Source organism: Dreissena polymorpha, chromosome 14, assembly GCF_020536995.1.
Source record: "Dreissena polymorpha isolate Duluth1 chromosome 14, UMN_Dpol_1.0, whole genome shotgun sequence".
In the NCBI taxonomy this organism is placed as follows: domain Eukaryota; kingdom Metazoa; phylum Mollusca; class Bivalvia; order Myida; family Dreissenidae; genus Dreissena; species Dreissena polymorpha.
Window position 1 is genome coordinate 1,600,238 of NC_068368.1, and position 22,675 is coordinate 1,622,912.

The window sequence follows — 22,675 nt, forward strand, 5'->3', positions numbered from 1 at the left end:
ACATTGCCCGATTTTAATAATAATGCGAAATATGTTGAAAAAAAACCCCATATAAAATCTAATCACCCTGTAAAATTATCAACGAAATTTCAAAACATCCGGGCCTGAGCCTCGGAAGTTGCCTTGGCTTATTTATTAAATCATCTCAAACAGAGGCGGCGCGCGTGATTAACGGCCGTGATATACCTCAACTGAAGACAACACTTTTCAAAAGACATTGATAAAAGCTTATTATTGATGATTCGTGAAATGCGCATGTTTGTTCTACACGGTGTTGGTTTAAACGCGTTCTACTAGCAAAAGTAATCTTCTAAAAGAAATAATGTGGTTTTTACATAAAAATTGTCGGTAAAGATTTATAATAAGTGTTTGTATATAAACATTCTAAAATTTACATACGGACTATCTTATAAAAATTCTCCCCAGCCGCTTTCTACATGCCAATTTCTCAAGGATACACTCGGAACTATACAACAGTTACTCGACGACTCGCAGTTTACTCCAACTCAGTTATCCCATCTCGTATAAAAAATGAAAAAGACTGAAGATCATTCGACCGCTTATCTGGTTACAAAGATCGTCTTAAAATTGTCATAAATCCCGACTATGTACAACATTATCGTTTGTTTTGTGACCGATACCAACAGATAATTCACGACATAATTAGAAACAAGTGCAGCATTTTAAATGTTTATCTTTTCAGTAATCATTGACGCAAAAGAACTAACTATCCTTGGTGTTGAACTATTTACGACCCTGACCACAATTTTTATTAATGTGCACTTTATCAAACCCAACGCGTTCGCCTATTCGCTAACACCCTTCATTTAAATCATCTAAGTGTACCCAAATTACTAGTTGAAATACCCGACCGTTCTGAATGAGACGCTGTTTTGCTATTTAGAGAAGTGCAACGTTAAATTTAACCCATTTATGCCTAGCGTTCTGAAAAAAGGACTTTGAAACAGCGTAGACCCAGATGAGACGCCGCATAATGCGGCGTCTCATCCGGGTCTACGCTGTTTGCTTATAGGAATTTCTGTAAGAAATATTCAAAATATAGATATAAGTATACTAGACATCCCTAATTTTGGAAATAAATTAATCCAATTTAGAAGGATGGGAGAGTCCACTGGGCATAAATGGGTTAAATCACAAACAGATTTGGTAAACAACGCACATTACTCAATGATCGAGCTTTACGTATAGCTCATTGTATTTAACCCATTTATGCCTAGTGGACTCTCCCATCCTTCTAAATTGGATCAATTTATTTCCAAAATTAGGGATGTCAAGTATATTAATGTCTATATTTAGAATATTTCATAAAGAAATTCCTTTTAAGCAAACAGCACAGACCCAGATGAGACGCCGCATTATGCGGCGTCTCATCTGGGTCTGCGCTGTTTGCAATGTCCTTTTTTCAGGACGCTAGGCATAAATGGGTTAACTTATGGGTAGCTTTTTGTGTGAAGCAATTTAAAAACACGAAATATGTTTTTGTTACATAATTTTATTTCTTCCGTGAGAGGAACAGAATAATGTTCGTTCTATTTTATTAATGTTTTATTATTTTGAGTATGTTGGGATTTATTTTTCATTTTCTGTTCATATTGTTCTTGATTTCGGTTCAATGTCGCACATTTTAGCATAAACATAAACAAAAACATAATAACATCCACATCGCACGTAATTGGTGAAAGGGAAGGGTCGATTGCTAATATTCATAAATGCTTGTAACCCAACCCTTTCTTGTGCGTATGTTCACGAAATAAGGATGTACAATGTCATTTATTTCAACAACTTAAAACGCAAAATCGCGGAGCCTGAACCACTAAGCCACTCCCCTGAACCGATGTTCTCGCGTCATTTTAGCGTAGGCGGACGTCAATTGCCATAGCCGACATACATGAGTGGCCTGTACAACCATTACTGTTGTGCATACGCTTTGAATCGAAAACTATATGTTTAACTAAGACACGTTAGTGTAATATAGGGAAAATTAAAGGGATTCATTAAAAACCGAGATTAAAACTTAAATATGAGCAATATTTGTCATAAACACAATGTTTCGTTTAACATTACAATATCTTAACAATATGTTCGTAGCGATATTGTAAGCTTAAATGCTACACCATATATTTTAACAGCTTTAATTTATGTTTGCAATTATCATGTACATACTACCTAGACTAACTAACATTACAGTATCTTATCATTTGGGACGGTCTATGAACACGAATGATCGATCACAATTTTTTTACATCACATAAATCCCATACAATATTACTGAATAATGAGCTAACATGCAGTTTGCTCTAGTGCGCATCATACCGTGTATCAATTTAACCCATTCATGCCTAGCGTCCTGAAAAAAGGACATTGCAAACAGCGTAGACCCATATGAGACGCCGCATGATGCGGCGTCTCATCTGGGTCTGCGCTGTTTGCTTAAAGGAATTTCAGAAAGTAATATTCTAAATATAGAAATAAATATACCGGACATCCCTAGTTTTGGAAATAAATTGATCCAATTTAGAAGGATGTGAGAGTCCACTGGGCATAAATGGGTTAAATTACTCAATGAAACGCTCAACTGGATATGAACAAGAATATTCATAAAACTTCCGACGATTATTCCGATAATCGCGTAAAAGTTAAGTGCTTGCATTTGGCGAATTATAAACCTTAAGCATTATCTTTGTGTTTATTAGTTTGTTATGTAGTGAATGGCGCTCAGTTTTTGTTACATTATTCATTGAAGAATGACGACTCATATTGAAGAGTCAATAGACTGTGTTATTTATGTAACTTTTGATTTTTTGCCATGCGTCATTATTTTTTTTGCCCTCAACAGGAAACGACTTAACACATATAAATAACTAGAAAATATGTTAATTAAACATAAATCTATAAAACAATAACGATGCGTTGATATTTGTTTAAATGAAGTGCGCTTTTAAACACAAAACAAGTCGTTATAATAAAATCATAATATGAAATAAGCTCTATTTACTGCCCATATAGGTTTCACTTTATTGTGCGTTATATACTTTGCAATATGTATTCAATCGATAGTAACATATTGCTTTTAAAGCGGTTCACAGATAATTTCAACTTCAATAATTCAAGAAACACAGTACGTGTCTGCACCTATTAGACGTAAACAAGCTGTTTGTATCCGCTAACCAGACCTATTTTTTAATGTCGAAATTAACTTTTTCGTATGCATTGATTCACTATTTGCACATAACAGTAGTGAGTAATAGTGTGTCGGGGCGTTTAAAATATCATGTTTGCTTGCGTTTTCTTCTTGTTTGCTCGGTGTTTAGCGTTGAAAAAATGGTTAAAAAATTTATTATTAAATTTTTAAAAAAGTGTACGTGCAGTTAAGAGCCTTGTGACTTGTGGGATTTCCTTCTCACCACGCTTAAATTTAATACTGTAACTATTTGGGTCATATTTGTTTTAATATGATAAATTATGCCACTCGTGTGATAAGAAATACCTCTACAATATATCAGACACGTCCAAATCTATACTACTGAAACTTTTATGAAATGTTTGTATATGGCTTATATGGTGTAAAAAAAGAAATTACCTTTTCTGAGATGAAAATGAAAATATTGTTTTCGTTAGGTCATTGTTTACGCCATCGTCAAAACTATTAAATCCAAAATCAGGAAGCCTACAGTATTTGTGTGGGCGTGGATTCTGATGATAATTTTTTACCTGGTTATATTACAAGGCATAAGGTTCAGTGTTATACACGGTCATTTCATCGATTACTATAAAATCCTGACTTCGATATCCGATTGGTCTTAGTTATTAAGAACAAACGCGGGGAGAATTTGCATATACTTGGTGACAATAAACGGGCGGACTGCTATTCAAATATAAGATATTAACCATCGACATCGAATGCCCATGTTATTTCACTATTCTATCAATGCGGGCACACTCGCGATAAATCTGGACCGGTACATGAGGACGATATCTTAAGATAAAACAAATTCACTTGAAGTATGGTTCACAATATGGGACATTGCGACGTTTTCAGTTTCTTATACAGTTTCTATCATTCTACTCTACTTAAATAGTTTTATATAGAAATCTACAAAACAGTCAATACAATACTCGTGATATATTGAAAAAATATATTTTCACTCATGGCTGCGCCATTCGTGAAAATATCATTTTCTAAGACCACTCGTGCATTAAATTCGATATTCCACCAAATGCAACAGATATCCTCTATATATTTCAAAATCCAACGATATTGTATGAAGTAAGCAGTGATGATAACGTATGAAAATCATAATGTGGAAAAAGCATTCATTTGAGTGTATGATGTAATTATTGGAGACTTAACAATATATATGCTCCTTTTAAGTAGTATTTGATTTATTTTACATACACCTTAACCAAAGTTTTATAAGAAAATGTAAATGTACTTTGGTCATAAAGGCATTCAATTTTATTAACCAGTTAATCCGCAACATTAATTACGTCGGTTTGATACATAGATATATATTATACATACAGTGCATGGGTGTGATACGAGCGTTAAAATGGCAACGATTTAATGTGCGTATTCAAACAAACTATTAACACCGAATCTTAAAGGGACCTTTTCACGTTTTGATAAATTGACAAAATAAAAAAAAATGTTTCAGATTAAGAGTTCTGTTGTCGTAATATATAGTGATACTACGAGGATTGCTTGATTAAGTATAAAATGGTATGAGTACGGATGGCCGAGTGGTCTAAGCGTTACACACTTACTCCTGGGATCTGTGGTTCGAGCCCAGTTGAGGTTACTGTTTTCTTTCTTTAATTTTATTCTTGTCTTTTACTGGAGCTTTTTAGATCAAATGTTTACATTTATCAGCATAAATCATTTAATGACAAACTCAATTCATGTACATACAAAAATCTATGGAACGCTTAACAATATGTATGGAAATTGTTGCATTCCATGCACTAATCTGCCACTCTGTCTCGTAACATTATCCAGATTTGCATTTCCCGGATGTTTAATATAAAATATATAAATATATTAACATTTATTATCAACCTGTGTAGATTTTGTGACGCATACGTTCCGGTACCAAATGTACCAAATAAAAAGATGAAAGTGAGATGTTTAATGTGGCCGGTATGTAGCTTTATAAAAAATATCAGGTAATTTTAAAGAATTTTCCACAAGTCATCGAATGTAATATACGACGCAGATTTGTTGACATAAAATGGTTCATTTGCACTAAAAATTTTAAATTATAACATGCAAAAAGCCAGTAAAAAACTACTTAAGCTCTTTTTTAATACAAAGTTATGTATAATAAACATATGGATCGTGCGCTGTAAAAAAAAAGGGGGGGGGGGGGTAATGCATGTGCGTTAAGTGTCGTCCCAGGTGACGACACTTTCCGCCTAAACTGGACTTTGCTAAGAAGAAAATTTCTTTAAACGAAAAATAATATTAAAGCGGAAAGTGTCGTCCCTGATAAGCCTGAATGGACAGCACAGGCTAATCTGGGACGACACTTTACGCACATGCAGTAAAAGCAGTTTTCACAGAGCGACGAATGGTCTTCGCTCAATAAATTAAATTTGAATTTAAGTTTTGCAAAAATATTTGTTCGTAGGTAGATTGCAGGCGACATAGCACTCAAGCAACTTGAGCTTAAAGTACAACTTATAATACATGTATTGTGATATAAATTTCTGTGTAAGTACCGTGTAAAGCATGGTGAATACTAATGGAGGTTTATAATAAAACGTGAAGTACCGAATATGAGGCATATATATATATATATATATATAACGAACAAACTGATTCAATTTCTGTTTAAATGGTGGCCATCATCATTTGAACGATCATTTAAATATGTTGTATTATGAAGCATGTTTTTTTCACAGGATATCCTGTACAATATTTCATTAGTGGTATCTTTTGAAGTTATTCAGTTCCACATTCTGTACCAAAATTTGAGAGCATCTTTTCAGTGTTACATTAAAGCTTTCCGTCAAATTATCTGATTTGCATTTTTACATGTTCATATCATATTGTTTTACATCATTCAGTGTTATAGTCTAATGTTGAGGTTTAGAAAATAGGTGCACAAGCTTAAGCTGAGTTATTTAACAAGCAGATGCACTGAACATTAATGGGTCTTGTTCTGATAAAACTGGGCTTAATTCATGTGCGTAAAGTTTCGTCCCAGATTAGCCTGTGCAGTCCGCACAGGCTAATCAGGGACGACACTTTCCGCTTTAAGGGTATTTTTAGTTTCAAGGAAGTCCTTCCTTACCGAAAATCAAGTTTAGGCGGAAAGTGTCGTCCTTGAATAGCCTGTGCGGACTGCACAGGCTAATCTGGGACGACACTTTACTCACATGCATTATGACCAGCTTTCACAGAACAAGACACATTTGTATTTTTTTTATTGACATTTTAATTTAATTGATACCTTTATATAAAAAAATAATAACAATCTGTTTTTAAAATAATAATAATCTGTCAATGCATACTTATTTATTCCACAACCACTGTGAATTTAGACATATTTCAGAAATCACCATGTGACCATATACCTATAATTGTTTACTTAATTAATTAAATTATATTATATATTTGCATTATAATGTAATTAGCGTCGAGTAATTTGTATTGTCATGGCGGAGGTTCAATGCGACAGGGCTCTGCGCCCCTCCATAAAGGCTTAGCTGAAGCCAAAATGTATAATACTACGCATGCGTAATTTTGAGCTCCCGCATTGTGTCTATGATAAATCGAATCATCATTGTATGTGCAAGCAACTTAGGTATTATTAAAAGTATTATTTATTAGTTATTATTAAAAGTATTATTTATATGTTTTAACCCTTTTTAAAGATTATTTGTATATAAAAATTACATTAACTATCAATTTGAAACTGTACAGGTATAAAGCAAACATTGTGTGGAAGTGCAGTTTATTTAGGGAATATCTTGATCTTCAGTATTATACGGGGTTAAAAATTGAATCTTTTTACTATATGTTTTAGGTATATAGGTCTTATAATTATATCGGACGCGCAAAGCAAGACACGTATTTATTTCGTTCTTTTTTGATAGCTGCTGTCCAAATCGTCTGGTATAGTTAATATGTGGCTTTATTTCTATCAGAGTTATCAACAATCCCAAAGGTCAATCAATATATCACAAGTGAAATCCTTCGCTTTAGAGAAACATTACTTTCTTCCATATTTTTAGTATTCATTCGTCTCAGAATGACATTACTTTCATATTTTTCATGAACATTTCACGAAAACTATACGAGGTTAACAAACAATCAGTTAAGTAGTAAAGTGCATTTTCAATATATATTTGAATAAAATAGCGGATCATTGATTGTATTATCTCCAGAAATTGTATAGTATACCAATATACCGTGTATCAGTGAAATATGTCGAATGGAATACCACATGTAGAGGAGTAAATAGTATACCAATATACCGTGTATCAGTGAAATATGTCGAATGGAATACCACATGTAGAGGAGTAAATAGTATACCAATATACCGTGTATCAGTGAAATATGTCGAATGGAATACCACATGTAGAGGAGTAAATAGTATACCAATATACCGTGTATCAGTGAAATATGTCGAATGGAATACCACATGTAGAGGAGTAAATAGTATACCAATATACCGTGTATCAGTGAAATATGTCGAATGGAATACCACATGTAGAGAGGAGTGAGATCCCTTATACAAGTCCATTAAGCAATCCTATGTAACATTGTATGCAACAGTACTCACAACAAGCAAACATAATACCACTTGGACTGAAAAAAAGTCCTACACGTATAAGGAACTTCGTGAAAAGAGAAAATGCACCCATAATGCAAAAGTAAATAATAAACGAAAGTTTTCTGAAAAATGCGAGTTATAGCGGTTATTACTACATGCATTGTACAAATGTCTCAAAAAGAGCGTTTGCCGATGGATTAATAAAAGATTCAGTTATCATCAAAGTGCGAAACGAAATGTAGTTAAAACTGTTGCTTAGTCTTTTTTCGCAGTCCTACCTGTTGCCAGAAGCCTTTCTTCGCAATCAGCATTTTAATAATGTTTTTTACAGCCATTTTCCATTTTTAAGTTCGAATCGCGATGATTTGGTTGCTTAAATGGTACATCGTATGTAAGACACGGCTTAAATTATCGGATTGTCTTATCAACTAGAATATAAACCATATGCGTTGTATAAAACAACTGAGAATACATCCGGATGTTAAGATGGTTAACATCATCGATTACAGGTATTGATATAATAAGGAGTGTTACCTTGTTTCTACATGAAACACTGATCATAAATCGGTGTCAGGATACATATCACTTTCCAAGTCAATGCGACGTTATTTGGAAAACATCTGTATAGATCAAATAGGAAAATATAACTCTAAGCTATTTTTAAATACATTTGGGCCGTACTGTTTGAAAAGGAGGTTTAATGCATTTGCGTAAAGTGTCGTCCCAGATTAGCCTGTGTAGTCAGCACAGGCTAACCAGGAAAAACACTTTCCTAAACTTGATTTTTCCTAAAAAGAAACTTTCTTGAAAATAATAATATAAAGCGGAAAGCGTCGTCCCTGATTAGCCTGTGCGGATTGAACAGGCTATTCTTGGACGACACTTTACGCAAATGCATTTAACCCCTTTTTCGCAGAGCACGGTTTATTTGAAAAATATTGCTGTACATACATTTGGCACATTTGGAACATATTTATTAATGTAGATGTCTTGGTACGAACTAAGACGTAAGGCGAATGCGTTTTGGAGAACATGATGCTGATGGTATATGGAGACCGTATGAAACTATATACATTTAATTTATTGTTTATAAACGCGAGCATTTTTAACGTTGCATGACGTTATATTGCCGCAGGGGACATTTGTCAAGACAGCTGTCGGCCTTCATTTATTCCTAAACGAGTTACAATGTTTATGTAACTGCAAGAATTTTGTTGGCAAAATACTAGTTAAAACATTTAAAGTAGATCTATATGTGGATAAACGTGTGTTATGTTCAAAGCAAAATAAATATTTTTGGGCCGAGTAAATACATAAAATTTTTTATATTTGCGATACAGCGTTTAAATAAAAAAAAAAACACGTTTGAAATACAAATATATTTTTATCACAATTTCTGTTTTAAACAAATGATGCTCTTTATAGCAGGACGCATATAAATAAATGTACGAGTACATTGTGAACCGTTTCTTATATATTTACCTTACCTTGGATTCGAAATCAAATATCCTTCCTAATTCACATGTCTACCTATGTAAACACGTTTACGTTAAGATATGGACAGGTATACATCTGCATCGGGCCATTCAATTTTGTTTGTATAATCTCGCTGTACGTGCGGTTGACAAAATGTTAAGTATGGTAGCTGATTTCTGTCTTGTCGTTGGTGTTTATATTTATGAAAACAATGCATTTTTGTCGACCAGTCGATCAAGAGTGATTAAGTCTCTTTAATTAACGAGACTGAAAATGCATACTCCCGAACTCAAATCTGGAAATAAGAGATTGCTTAATCGATATTAAAAACAAAGGGTGTGTAAATGCTTTTACTCTTGAAATGTTCTGATACAGTAAAAAAATTAATTTTAGTATATGAAATCAAATTTCAAACGTGTAAACGGTCTAAAGTTTAAAAATATCCTTTTGTATTGTTTTATCGTACCAAGTTAAATATCCCCGGGATTGTCTTGAGTCTCTATTGCATGCAATGTTAACAACGGGAAAAACATAAGCACATTATCACAATCTTATAATCCTAAAGTTAAGCCAGAGAAACACATAAAAAGATAGCAACTCATCCGTATCTTTAAAAATATCGTCCAAAAGTGTAAGCATACGAAGGATCGCCATTGCCCGTGTTAGAATACCAATAACAAATATGAATGTCCGGACAATTCCAGCACTGGACAGCACAAGAAATACGCAAATAAGTGTTATTTGCTATACAACGGGTATTAGGTTTAACATTATTGTTATTATTTACATTTGTTGGATATTGTTATTTCTATTTTATTGTTGTTAATTCGTACATTTAACTTACATACAAAACTGCTATTTCGTGTTTAAAATATTATAATTTAAACTGTTATTTTCTGTCGCGTTTCCGTTTATCAAACTTCGTCTATTTTCGTTAACCGCTTTATGCTAAATGTTAGCGGCTTACCCATCGACCCTTATTATTTATGCAAATGTAATACGGCAAAATTTATGGAAATGCTAACGAAAGTAACGTTGAAATACTAGCTTATACGGCAATTGGGTCAGTAATCAGCAGGCTGTTATTATTGTTCAATGTATCTTTTGTTTATGTTACCAGATATCAAGAATGTTCAAAATGTGTTATACTTGTTATTATATTGATAACCTTCTGTTTAACATCATGAACTCGATAATACGGTATCTGTTATACAAGATATAGGTTATACGGACATATGCTAAGATTCAAATGAAATCGAAGGCCGTAAACCACTTGAAAATGCCGTCGTTTATCCTAGAGTATGAGTAAATTATCGCATTTAAATATTTCATTTACATCAAAATCCAAACAATACCGTGGGCTTTAACAAAAAAAAATTCGTTACTAAAACCCTTAACTAAAGGCCGCCATTAGCTTGGTATTTTATTAGAACCAAAGACCCCATACAATGTATATTGTTACATATAGCCAAATAAGTTGGCTAATTAAAAGCACTTAAGTTTAGTCTCAGCTGACCCTTGATCTGCTGGTAACACTCTGGCACAAGCGCACCAGCACTCAGATATCGCAGGTTGGATCCCCTGCTAAACGCCAAACCACTAACTCTTCGTTCGTCATTCACTTAGCCAATAAGCCAATGTGAAGTATACAATATGCTTTACGTCATTTTAAAACAAAAGTGGGGATTTTGGGGGAATAATGAGATGACGAAAAACAATTATGCAGATGTGCTGTTCATGTTTATAGATGTTTTTTAAATCTAAATTCGTGTAAGGAATTTAATTGTATTATGGTCTCTAGTAATTCAATAACATTCCATTTAAAATTGTAATAGTTAAACGCGATAATTCAAGAGTAATGTGTTCCAAATCTTAAAGCGGGTATATACGATTTTTTATATGTGTTTAATTGTAATATATTGATAAAATATGTTACAATAACACAAAATAGGCAAGAAAATATACATTAAAGCCGAATTTAATAAAATGCAGCAAAGACAAATTAGCGCCCCGAGCCGATAATGACGTACATATTTTCCTACAATAACCGAAGCATTCGTCTTTGTATTAGGATCGGAGATAGTGTTCGTGTGTCGTATGAATAGATATCGTTGCAGGAATTCAAATAAACCGTTAAACTAAGTTTAGATGCACATCGTACATGTATGGTATATATGCTGGCGAATTCGGCTGTACAGCCGTTTTCGATTTCAGAATTAAATATCTGGCTTATTTCGCATTTTTCGACACATGTTCTTCTTAACTTTTATTTTAATTTATATTGAAAAATATATATAATAAGTTTTTTACACAGTTTACATAAATTCATAAATATTTGACAAAATCGTATATACCCGCTTTAAAGTTATATTATGGGCATCTAACAGTTTATAGGTGTCTATTGCAACCGTTGTTTATTTTTGGTGTTTTGACTTCATATACACTTATATTTGTTAATGCAGCATCAACATACTAAAACAATATCCCGGAAAGAGAAAAATAATTCATTTCAATATCAACCGTACTTTCGTTTGACAACTGATCATGCATGTACGTTGTGAACCTAAATTTAGTTTGAGTGCAGATTCGTTCATACGACACAAAGACACAATTTTGTTTTACGGATCATTTCGGCTTACATGACTGGGTGAGTCATGTAAAATATCGAATATAAAATATATTTTTATAAACAACTGGTAGCAAGATGAGTTGCAGATAATTGGTCAGTAACCATATTTTTAACTAACTATTTTGACCTGTTAGTTCTTTTCAGCTCAATTCAACAGTGAAAAATGCCCATAATATCACTTTAACGTATCTCTTAAATTAAAAGAGTATTATTCATGTCATTTGGAACCTTATAATAAAAATTGTATGGTTAGCTAACAATAGGGTCTCGACAAAACGTTATTTAAATTTCATAACAATGATATCTTAGCTGGATATGCAATCCATTTTGTACATATGCAATAATAATACAATATACAGATTGATTTATTTATCTTATGTCCGCGAGTTAATAAAACCAACCATTTTGACCGGTAATATATTTTCAATGTTAGCAATCTGTTTACATCTATTACTAATGACATTAATTCGTTTCGAACAGTGACTAAATTTCCGCATATAAACATTAAATGTTTCAATCTATCACTAACCTGTTATAATGAACCACATGAACCTATCAAAGATATAAAATTAAATGATGTTTTTGTTCTGGCGGTCAAGTGACAAAATTTATATGATAATTTGTATGATTAAATAACGTTTACAACAACAATAACCATATGACGCTATTTTCGTACAATAATTAACATAACATATTTTAATACGTTGTACATATAAAGAAATCATAACAATAAAGAGCCAAATGTGGTAAACAATAATGTATCACTAACCTGAAATAATGACAATGACGCCAAACAATGTATCAAAATGTTAATGTTCTGGCGGTCAGGAAGCAAATGATCGGGTACTTGCGGTTGACACATGGCCGACGCCGCAAACTAGTCCTGCATGTAACAGGCTGTGATGACGTGCATAATCTTTTGAACTCTAAGGGCGATCAAATAAAAGCGCAATAGTTTATTGCAGATACAAACGTCTAGCACATGTAAATGTCAGTGCGTATCCATAAAGCGCAGCGCTGATCAAATAATAAAGTAAACTGATGCTAATTCGCGAATATTGCTAAAAGCGGACAGCGAAGTTTCAATTAACCTTCAAGTATTGGTTTCGTTGTCTAAGCTGCAATACATCTGAAAGATCTGACACTCAAATTTGAGGTTCTTATATAATGCGTTTTATAACACTTCTTTATGCTTATTTTACACGAAACAGTTTTTGCGTTGTCTCGTAAAGATCAGTCCATTTCAGATGTGGTATATGTGCCAAATTCATTTGATGGGTTTGGCTTTTATTTTTAAGACATATATAAACCTTAAAAAATGTAGTTTATCTTTTGTTCTCAAACGTATGTGAATTCCATCAACAATAATTTAATGTGAATCACATACCTTGTACCAAACGGGACATTGGCCCTTAGGCGCTCACCTTAGATTTGAAGGAACTGAACTATTCTGATAAGGTTGAGTTCACAAGATTTCAAACAAGAGATGTGTTTGTCAGAAACACAATGCCCCCTATTGCGCCGCTTTGAAGCCATAAATTTTACCGTTGACCTTGAAGGATGACCACTTAAAATGTGCAGCTCCATGAGATACACATGCATGCCAAATATCAAGTTGCTATCTTCAATATTAAAAAAGAAGTGATTTTTTTTAACGAAGGTAAAAGTTTTAGGAAAGAAAATTACAATGGTATTTGACATTTGACCTTGAAGGATGACCTTGACCTTGACTTTTCACCACTCAAAATGTGCAGCTCCGTGAGATACACATGCATGCCAAATATGAAGTTGCTATCTTCAATAATGCAAAAGTTATCAAACTTTAACCAAGGTTAAAGTTTTGGGACACACACATACACTGAATGAATGAATGAATGAATGCATGAATGAATGAATGAATGCATGAATGAATGAATGCATGAATGAATGAATGCATGAATGAATGAATGCATGAATGAATGCATGAATGAACGTCTCACACTCAACTCTCTATGTTAAATTCAATTAATCGCATGTTCATGTAAGTAGCTACAAATAGGTTCATCAACCTTTCAGATTTTTTTAACATTAACATGCCTACCCTGGAAATGCCACTTTGCAACAAGATTAACGATGGTTTATATTTCAATAACAAACTTCTTCAGGGCCCGTATTCACCAACCACCTAATTCTACGATAAGGGACGCCAGCTTCCAAGAGGGTATTAAACTAAAACAGCTTTGCGCCATGGCTCTCATACAACACTATCATCACTTGACAATTAATATTGCATTGATATTTTCTAAACACAATTGCACTTATACGTTAATACAATGTCACTCAGTCTTTGCTGCTAGGAACATAGAGATAAAGCAGGTTATTTGTATGTCCACTGTACTGGATTATGTAAGCTGAGCTATAATAGTTAATGTGTTATTCTGTGAACTAATATGCATAGCGTTTAATCATTGTATGCATTAGGAATATAATTATGCGGAATGTAATTGTTAACAAAATAATATAGAAAGCGAATCAGTGGCATGTCGCCAATGTTGCCAAAGTAAACCACATTCTCGTCGGGAAAAAGACCGCATATTAACACAAATGTATCATTCCGCCCAACGTTTTGTAGTTGAGCGTATCACACAGTTGAATGTCGGGATAAATTTGACACATTGCTACCAATGAGAATGACTTTTCAGACAAATACCCACAAAAAGTCACAAGTGTGCGATAGTGATGGTGCTGCTGATGCTGATGATATGACGATGATGAAGATGGTGATGAAGAAGGTGATCATGAGGAGGAGGTGAAGGAGGAGGACGACGACTTACAATTGTAAGCATAAGGCTAGCGAAGACAGTTTTTGCTCCTGTATAATATAGTGCTTTTTTCTTGCAGCTTTGTATGCGAATACGGCTAATGGTTACGTATATTAAGTAAAATTATATTGTTTTATATTAATTAATTTTAATTAATTCAAATATGCATCTTCATAGCGACCATATACCAGTTAGCGTCTTTTCAAACTAAAATACCAGTACAATCGCCGACATTTCAGATTTGTCGCGATATTAAACACTCACATGTTTCTATAAACCTCACTACGTACGATGTCTTTGGTAACTTTTTATCCAAAATAAGTATATTCGGACACCCAACTTAACCCTTATTTTTAACCACTCTTACCGGTATTTGCTTTAATTCCCGTGACATATCACATCTGTATTTTTATAACAAAATGGCCGTATTAAAATCTAAATCATGAATAAAAGAAGTCAATGAACAGTTACGTTAGCTATATTAAGTTTGAAAGGCTTCTATACCCGATACAGGCAATGATTTAAACCGTCGCTTTTAAGTAGTGACGCAGTTGAAATGATCTTCGTAACAAATAAACTGAACATGCTTCATGTTGTTTTAGAAAATAACATTAGTTTAATGTTTAAATACTGTTCTTGCATAAATGGTTATTGTAGTTTTATGTCTGTCATTTGTTTTTAATTATAATATATATCTTTATATGTGTATGCATATATGATTCTTTATGTTTTGTTCTTATTGCTCAAGATGAAATATGATGTATTTGTTGTAAATTGTATCTTGTTAAAAGACCTTGTTGAAAATAAGAAATGTATTATATAAATTGCATATTATGTAATTTTATCTGATGTATTTCTTAACAAGTCTATCTTCTTTAAATAAAGATTTTATTATTATTATTTTTATTATTATTATTAAGGAAACCAGTAAGATCTGCTTAAAGGGACCGTCAACCGCGATTGACGAAAAAAAAAAAGTTCTAAGATACCGTATTTTTTTTACAATTATTAGTTTTTACAATGATTAGTTTATATTGATTAAAATATCACGAATGGAATATTACATTACTTAATAAAACGTTAATATTTTCAGTATATTCGAAAATTAAATATCGCGATGTGAAATCGAAAGTACATCGCGAAAATATGTGACAAAACGGTATACACACTATAAATAACGCAAAATTTATTACCTAATATATTGAAAATATGAAAACATAACAACTTTTTTCAAGTTATGTTAAATACCAGTCGTGATGTTTTAATCAATATAAACGAATAATTGGAAAACATACGGTATTTTATAACTTTTTTCGTCAATCGCGGTTGACGGTCCCTTTAATGTATCCACAGTTTTTTGTTTCGTATCATTAAAAGAACAACTGTTTGCTTTCATTTACTGCCGATTTGGATACACGATAAAAATATTTTGAGTTCCGAAAAAGTCCGGTTAGAAACCTCAAAAGAAGTCTGAATGAAATAACAAAAATACTATTTGTTATGCAAGTATGACCAACGTGTTTGTTTTGTATTGTTAAGTTGTTTTCAAAAATCGAAAATATTCGTAAACCATAATTTCTGTTTATAGTATCGACCTTTAAAAAACGACGCATCACTACATACACTTTTAGAACATGTGTTGTATATATCACGCTTAAAAATCTCTCCTGAATTTGAATTGTATGGCTCAGCATAAGCATTTTAAAGGGAACATATGCGTAAAAACTGCAGATATCTATATATTTTTTTTTATATAATTGTCAATTTTCAAAATATGTTTGTTAATTATGAATGTCTACATATAATATGAGCTGTTAGTTATTTATGCAAACAAAGCATACTTTTATATTTGTATGACTAATGAAAACCAAAGACGCAAATACAAATTTTTACATTAATTTTTGGCAAAACATTTATATTTCTGCTTATATATATATCTTTCTTCCAGTAAAATGTTAATACATCTTAAAGTGTCCACGTTAAGCAAAATTTAAATGTTATTAATTAACATATGGAAACAACAAATGTTGAAGCAAGAGCATTGGCTGTTATGCACTGCACGCTTAAGATAAGCTTTTAACTATTAAGTTTCAACTCTGATGGATTTCAAGATATGCTCCGGAAAAAATGTAATGAAGGGTGACCCGGGTTTGATTCCTAGCTGGGAATTATCTCTGGATCGTTTTGTTGGACACATTGGATCAATTCAGGAAATGGATTGAAGTATGTTTAATTAATCCTAAGGCTTTAGATGGAATCGAAGATATGTAAATAGCAACTTTAGACTAGTATTTCATTCCTGTTTGGAAGATTTTCAAAATAAATAAATGTATCTTTTCTTTTCCATGTTTGTTAAACTAACCAACGTACTATTTGTCCGCTCTTGATTGAGGTAGAATCAAACCCAAAACAAACATCACTTACTCATCAAACCATAATTTAAAAACACTTCAAAGAGCAACACCATACTTCAGTACGTTTTAGGTATCAAAGCTTCAGTTTCAGAGAATATTAAAAATTATCATACTATAAACCCTTGTTAAAAATGTGACCCCTAGGGCGTTGTCAACATTGATCCCATAATAATAATATTAACAAACTATGTAGTTGACATCTTTTTTTGTTTATTCTTGCAACATTGAGGAGTCTTGAATGCCCACACCAGAAACTGTAGCGTATAGATGTTTTGATCACGATTCCAGGTTTAGGGCTATTTTGACTAAACAGCAATGTATTAAATAAACTTAGTTGATAACCAATATAATTAATTACTGACCAATATGTACACTTCTGGGGTTTCCATTGTTAGAGAAGAGTCGAGCATGTTAGTTTCCAATATAAGTCTATATAAATTATGTTACGCATTGGGCGGACACGCTTTAACCCGAGAAGCAGGATTCAAGCAAACCTTGTCAAGGACCTTGTAGAGGACCACTGTCTGATATTAAATACTTAATATCAAAGCTCTGTTCTTTATTGTTTCCGAGAAGATATTTAATTATATATTGTTTAAATGTCGCAAGTTGTCAAACCAGGGACATGATATTAATACACTTCTAGAGGACTATTACATTATGTTCCATGCCGAATATGGAATTTGAACAAACTTCGTAATTGGCCCCAAATGCAAAATATGGGAGCCATGGACTTCAAACAAGAAGACTTTAAAAGGTTTTTCTTATATCATTATATATAACACTTTTACGAACTAGATTAGGCCACATTTTACAACCGGGGCATTATTTGAACGCAATTTGTATCAGACCTCTTGATGAATCTACATACTAAATATGAAAACAGTGGGCTTTGAGACTTCAGACAAGAATGTTGTAACTGGTTTGACCTACATTAGTTTAATGTAAAAACGCGATCCTTTATGCAGGGCAAGTTGGACCACACTGAACTAATTTTAATTAGCTTGGTAGACCTATATATGATTCTACATTCCCAATATGAAAGCCTTGGGTTTTGCGTGTTCAAATGGAAGGTCGTTGAAATGTTTTCCCTGAACAAGTATATTCAAAATTGATCCGTCAGGGACAGGATCAGTTTTGACCCCAGTTATTTGAATCGAATTAAATTTGAATTAATTGCCTCAGGCAATTATTTGTATAGGACCTCTAGCTTTTACTGTATACCAAATATGATATATACATTTGGCTTTGCGGTATTATACAATACTATTGTTAGATGTGTTTCGTTTATAAGACGTCTATGTAAACCTGGTGACCCAAGGGATGAGACCAGTTTAGATATCAGATGAATAATAAATAAAATCGTTTAAGACGTCCTCTGTATGAGATTACATTTCATATTTGTTATAAAGCCTATACCGTTTAAGTCAAGAACTTTGTAAAAAGGAGCTAGGTAGAATTTTTTTCTATAGATGATGCTATGTATGCAATAAGGAAGCCGTAGCATTAAGCCGTGGCATAATTTGAACAAACTGTGTATATGACGATAATCTGATGTTACATACTTATTTTCATATAATTGATCCTTATTGTTTCACATATTTGAAATGTTTTTGTCCTATTTGCGCATATACAGATTAAACTCCTGAGGTGTGGCAGCCTTTAACCCAGGTCATGATTTAAACGACGTTGTAGAGCAACTTTGGCTTTGTGGTTACAGGCAAGACAATTTCTAAAATTGTCCGTATTTAAGTCTATGTTAACGTGTTCTTCCTATGGGTTAGGTCGGATTTATCCCATGGGCATAAGTAGATGTTTATTTCAGAGGACCTCCTTACGTGTCAAATAAAATATATAAAATCTACCGCTAAGCGGTTTCTTAGATGATTTAATGTTTCATTTCTTAGCCCCTTGACCATATAGATCGGCGAAACGGAAGGATTTGAACAATTTTCATAGGAGACATTAACATTTATGTAAATAATCCATAATTTCTGCCATGCGGTTTAAATGCGTTTCAAGAAAAACTTGTCGGAAACACGGTTACACGCACACACGGACGGACGAACGAACGGCGGACAACAATATATCCGAATAAAGCACTATATGCACTTTGTGGTCAGGCGATAACATTATACCACGACATATTTATATTACGTATATTGTAGACTATTTGAATCATTTAACGTGTGATAAGAAATATTTGTTTTAGCGAATATCTATATGTATCCATTCATTCATGATGTGATATAAAATAATAATTCACACAATCACGTGCACACATATTCAAAACAGCCTAATAAAATCACTTTATGATGTTTTGCAACATAAATAAAAGATAATTTGTGAAAACAACTCCACAACCATATGCAGATCACTGATTTTTTACAGTAAGAGCTAATATGTCAACGTTAGTTTCGGTCGCAGGTTCCATTTGCCGTTTACCAGTTTGAGTTACCAATAGACAGTGTATCAATGTACATGTGAAATAGAGCGATGTACTTATAACAGTTATGTGGTAAACGAGCATTCGATTTGATTTAAGAAACCAGTTTACTGGACATTATTGGAAAACGAATCATACATACATTTTTAAAATAGTTAAATACTGGTTTAAAATAATAGAAAGCAAAGAAAATAAGTATATTAAACTTATATATAACATAATGAAACATGACTTTGAATTGACACCGTTAAAAAAAAAATTGGGTCAGTTCGTTGCATCAACTGTTGTCAAGTTTAGGGTTTTTAGAAGTATGGATACACCAAGGGGTAGGACAAAAAGAAGTTTTCTTGTCATTATTCAAACAAAGAATTAAGGATTGTTTTTTTCAAAATATAAATTCACGATTAACGGAATTTAGTCGAGCCTTGTTTTACAGGCATCTTAACATAAACAATGATTTAAAAATGTACCTCACAAGCATCTCAAATGAAAACCATCGCATTGCTTTTTCTCAACTCAGAGTATCATCTCATCGTGAAATAATTGAATCTGGCCGCTGGCATAAACCCATTGCTTTCTTACGTTTTCATGTATCCAACGTACACAGAAAATTATGATGCGTTAATATACTCATACTGAGTGATCGGCAATTATATCTTGATCGCCTCTTTTAAATGCTCCTCCGTTTGTTTTGATGATTATTGTGTTGTTCATGTACTTTTTATGTATGTTTTGTTTACTTATGATCGGCAATTATTTCTTGATCGCCTCTTTTTAAGCTCATTTAAGAAATTATTGGATTATTATTATTTTGAAATGCATTTTTCGATTATAATTATTTATCACTCATAATGGGCTTTTCCACTTGTTTTCATGGTTATTGTGCTGTCCATGAACGTGTAATGTATGTTTAGTTTACTTGTGAGTGTGGGCATGTGTGTATGGGAGTGGGTGTATTCGTGTGCGCGTGTGTGAGTGTGGGTGTATGCGTATGGGCGTGCGTGTGTATTTTTTGCATTTTGCTTTGCCTACGTTGTTGTTGATTTTATTGGATAGAAATAAACACCTATATATACATACATAAATTGATTTAGTCTAAAAAAATAACAAGGCATGAATAGAAAATAGCATATAATGAAGTTAAATGATAACACAAATATTTTACCTTATAGCCCAAATTAGTATCATCTTCCACTTAACCAATCACCATCTACATGTGCATTATTTTCAAATGTATTAAAATATTGCAAAGGTAATGAATTAAAATATGACATATTATGTCTGTAGTCTAATATTTAACTGTTAATGTGTCGTTTTAGTGTTGAAATCTTTTGCTTTAATTTAGTCTTTCATTTTTACACAACAAACAAGAACAACATAATGATAACATTTAGTAAATGAACAAAACACAGACGTACAAAACGGGACACATCGCACGATATTAAAACAAGCCTACCTTGAGTATGAAATCCTCTAGTCTACTTCACTGCAGTGCAGCAACATGTATACTGGTTTTAAACAAGTTTTATAATCTAAAGATGAGTACATCTGCAGCCAGGTAACATAAAGCGAAGACGGGTATATTTATTTTATTTGAAAAAGCTGTCAACTGTGTCCTTGTGATAACTGAGTCACTCTGGGTGACCTGGATTGTTGGGAAAATATTGGTGAACAAGTTGGGATGCAATGTCGCACATGCAGAAGATGAATTATGCATATCATTGCAATACATATAAACGCGAGCTTATAACGACTACGCACTAGTACAATTCACATTTAGTTGATTTTCAGCCAATAAGCGCAAACGTACTGACGGGGCTTTAGGATTTAAGTATTTTATGCACACAGCCATTGACGGCGTTTTCTGTTAAAAATTCGAATTCAACAGTTCGCACTTTAATGTTAGATGTTAAATCCAAAAACTTAAACTTGCAAATCTGATAATTTAAAATTCATAAGTTAATGTCGTACAAATATACCGCAAACGTGTCGTTTTGCGATATGATCTCATGACGTCAAGATCTAAATACAGTTGCATACGATTATATCTGACACCAGCAGGACCATCGGGTTGTGTTTATGAAACCATTAAGGGACAGCCGATTCGCGAGCAGCCTCAGTAAGTGCCACAGTGATTCGAAGACCGCTGTGCTGAATTGTCATAACATGGAATACTGCAGTCCTAATAACACATTATTATAGGAATCTATTCAGCCACGCTCTCTGAACAGGAGTGTTCATGCATGTGCTGAAAGGGTCGTCCCATATTAGCATGTGCAGTCCGCACAGTCTCATCAGGGACGACACTTTCCGCCTAAACTAGTTTTTGATAATAAGAAACCTTCTTGAAACGAAAAATATCATAACAGCGAGTGTCGTCTCTTATTAGCCTGTTAGGACAGCACATGCTAATATGGGACGACACTTTACGCACATGCATTAAAATCCATTTTCACAGACCACTACTTGTCGCAATAAATTTTCTTTCTTAAAGGTGTGTATGTTCATCAAGGTCATTCAACTTTGAAAGTTTGGAAAAGATCCATCCAAAAAAATGGAAATACAAACTTTAGGGCGAACGTAATGACGGAACGGCACAGGAAATGATAAATACGTCACATTTCGTGAAGGAATAAAAATGGACAATTACTGAAGTGTAATCCTTAATAATAATGTAATATCAATGTCCTATGATATTCGTGTCACTGTTTAAATAGTTATTAAGTTATAAATTCACTTCAATTTGGATGTACATGTATTCGAACAAGATTTGTCCTATCCGCTGAAATTTCATGTGTTTCCAACTGTTTTTTTTTCAATTTTGAAGAGGCACAAGCAATAATTAAATAGATACTGAGACAAGCTATTAGTGTGACGACAATGATTATGTGAAACAGGCCAATCAATGAGCTTTTATATGACAGTTGGTATGGATCTGCAGGCCAATCAGTGAGCTATTATATGACAGTTGGTATGGATCTGATCTTGTTATATACAATAGGACAAAGCAGTGAAATCGGTCATATATAATTGTATTACTGCAGAATAATCAGAAACATGCATGCTTTTAACCCTTTACCTCTTTAACCCATTTATGCCCAGTGGACTCT

At 33.1% G+C, this 22,675-nt stretch overlaps 1 protein-coding gene across 2 annotated transcripts in view; it reads right to left on the minus strand.

Annotated features, from left to right (window-relative positions):
* The window catches only part of LOC127857929 (solute carrier family 28 member 3-like), a 75,082-nt gene extending 59,884 nt beyond the window's left edge, over positions 1–15,198 (minus strand). Inside the window, exon 1 of one of the 2 annotated variants that reach the window (XM_052394700.1) lies at positions 15,073–15,198. The gene's annotated coding sequence lies outside the window, so the exon portion shown is untranslated. Of the gene's footprint in view, positions 1–9,286; positions 9,421–15,072 lie in introns of those variants that run through there. The other variant, XM_052394699.1, reaches the window with a different exon arrangement.
* Between the last annotated feature and the right edge of the window lie 7,477 nt (positions 15,199–22,675).